Source organism: Carlito syrichta, unplaced genomic scaffold (assembly GCF_000164805.1).
Source record: "Carlito syrichta isolate Samal-C Ts95f unplaced genomic scaffold, Tarsius_syrichta-2.0.1 Scaffold135578, whole genome shotgun sequence".
NCBI lineage: Eukaryota > Metazoa > Chordata > Mammalia > Primates > Tarsiidae > Carlito > Carlito syrichta.
The window spans coordinates 345,755-348,858 of NW_007079674.1; positions in this window are offsets into that span (position 1 = coordinate 345,755).

Consider the following 3,104-nt stretch of genomic DNA (forward strand, 5'->3'; position numbering starts at 1 on the left):
TGCCCAGGCGGGTCTCGAACCCATGGGCTCAAGCAGTCCACTCACCTCAGCCTCCCAAAGGTGCGGGATTATAGGCTGAGCCACCAAGCCCGGCTTTGTTTTTTGACTTTTTAATGATAGCTGTCTTGACTGGTGTGTGTTGGTATCTCACTGTACTTTTGATTTGCATTTCTCCGTTGATTAGCGAAACTGAGCACTTTTTCATATGTTTATTGGCTGCTTGGATGACTTTGAGAAGTGCAGAGAATTTTTAACGTCGATTTACTGACACAGCAGATGTTAATAGGCTTAGGACCAGACAAACCAATAGGGAAGCCTGTGGAATTATTCTATACTAATAAAGTAGCTTGGATATTATCATTAGTAATTAGTATTTATTGGGTGTCTGCTCCAGGCATGGCCCTGTTCTAAGCATTCAGGAAATATGAACATGAACATTGCCTGGCCTTGTAGACATCATTAGTCTAAAACAGAAAAAAATATATTAGTGAGGTTTTTAAATACAGAATATGAACATCCTTTGGAAAGCCTCTGTCTGTCTCTTTTTTTTTTTTTTTTTTTTTTTTTGAGTTGGGATCTCACTCTGTCGACCATGGTCTCCAACTCCTGGGCTCAAGCAATCTCTTCTCAGCCTCCCAAGTAGCTGGGACTACAGGCACACACCACCACACCCGACTTACATACTTTTTTATTTTATGTAGAATCAGGGGTCTCCCCATGTTGCCTAGGGCTCAAGCAGTCCTCCTGCCTCAACCTCCCAAAGTGCTAGGATTAAAGGCGTGAGCCACCGTGCCCGGCCTGTCACACTCCTCTTGTAATTTTTTGTTGTTGTTGTCGGCAAAGCCCTGCATCGTTTATTTCTTCTTCTTGCATTGTCCACTGTCCACTGATAACTCTGGGTCAGAATTGTCTGCTGGCTCTCAGACTATGTCAAGCATTGCTGAAGACAACATTCAAGGGATGACATTGCATTAAACAAGTGAAAACAAAGATACCAGCCGGGCTCGGTGGCTCAGCCTGTCATCCCACGTCTTTGGGAGGCCGAGGTGAGTGGATGGCCCGAGCCCGCGGGTTCGAGACCCACCTGGGCAGCGAGACCTCATCTCTACAATAAATCAAAAAATCACCCGGGCGTGGTAGCACGCGCCTGTAATTCCAGCTACTCGGAAGGCTGAGGCGGAAGGATCGCCGGAGCCCAGCAGGTCGAGGCTGCGGTGGCCGGGATCGGCCACTGCACTCCAGTCTGGGCGACAGAGTGAGACTCTCAACTCTAAAAAAAAAAAAAAAAGAAAACAAAGATACCACCTGAGATCCTTTAAAAACTAAGGGATTGAACAGAGATGCTTTCAGTGAGAAGTTCTTTTTAGTGGTAATCTTTTGCCTTCCTCTAAAAACATTTGCAAACATTAGCCAATATTTTATTCCCCAAAAGTAATTTCTAATGAAATTTTTCCCCTAAAAATTAACATTTTCTTATGCACACTGCCACTGGGCATCATCACTTCGTTGCCGGTCACCAGGACAGGCTCTCTGGGTTCATGCTGTAATATACTTACTCATAAAATGGGGGTGGTGTCTCAACAAAACACCCAAAGGTAATACAAGAAAACTTTGGAATCACCAATATTACATAAACACTTTTACAGTGCAATGAGGGAGTTGGCAGGGGTGGTGACAAGTAGCAACAGGAAAAGAAAGAAGAATAAACTAAAAGAGAAGGAGCATAGTCCATAGAATTCATTAGCATAAAACAACAGTAAAGCTGTGAAGATTCATGGTAGAAACTGCATCCATGTCTCTAACTCAATAAGGGACCCATTTTCAGGTAGGAACCAGTCTGGGAGTTTCTTTCTGCCAAAAAGACAAGGAATTTTTTTTTAAATACTTCCACTTCTAAGGCAGTAGTAGAACAAACAGGCAGATAAGGGAGAGACACCCTCAAGGACTGAACACCAATGGGGCTACCAGAATGTGCCGCCACTTGCCAAGTGAGGTACTGATATTCCTGTTTCATCCACGGCTACTGGTTCATAACGCACAGTCTTTAGTTGTAGTGCTGGGGTGCTTGGAGGCCTCAAAGCAGGCTGGGAAAACAGTCTCTCTCTGACCTTCTCTTGTTCTTTGACCAGCCTGAGGCTGCACGTTCACCCTCCCTCCTTTCTGGTTATGGGTTATAAAGAGTATCGTTCCTGGCCGGGCGAGATGACTCATGCCCGTCATCCAGCACTTTGTGAGGTGGAAATGAGAGGATTGCCTGAGCCTGAGGGTTCAGCCTGGGCAACTTACAAGACCTCGACTGCACAATCAATCAAAAAACTTAGCAGGGTATGGTGGCTCAACCTGTAGTTCCCGCTACTTGGAAGGCTAAGACAGAAAGGTCGCCTAAGCCGAGCAGGCTGAGGCTGCAGTGACTGTAAGTGTGCCACTGCCCTCCAGCCTGGGTGACAGGGTGAGATTCCGACTCAAAAAAAAAAGAGGCAAATGTATTTAAGTAACTTTTTTTTTAGTTGGAGTCTCACTCCGTTGCCCAGACTGGAGTGCAGTGGCACGCTCCCAGCCACCACAGCCTCGACCTGCTGGGCTCTGGCAATCCTTCCACCTCAGCCTTCCAAGTAGCCAGAATTACAGGTGCATGCTACCACGTCCAGCTAGTTTTTTGTTTTTTTTAATTGTAGAGATGAGGTCTCACCAAGTTGCCCAGGCGGGTCTCGAACCCTCAGGCTCAGGCAGTCCACTCACCTCAGCCTCCCAAAGTGCTGAGATTACAGGTTGAGCCACCGAGCCCAGCCTTTGAGTAAATTTGATGAAGGTTCTATATTTGAAATTTAGACTTAAGAGGAGATTTTGGATAAAGGCAGAAAGGTACATGAGGAAAGTCTCTTTGTACCCCTCAACTCCCAGAAGCAGGACTGCAGAGTCCACAGAATCCTGGGTTGTTGCCCTAAGCCACAAATATAGGGAGAAGCAAGCCAAATGGGGGCCCTTACCTTTCTTCTCTTCTTCTTGAGGAGGAATAGAACTACTTTTGAAGAGAAAATGGAACACGGAGCTGACTCTCTGAGATGAAAGGGTGGACTCGAGGACTCCACACTAAGTTTGGGAAA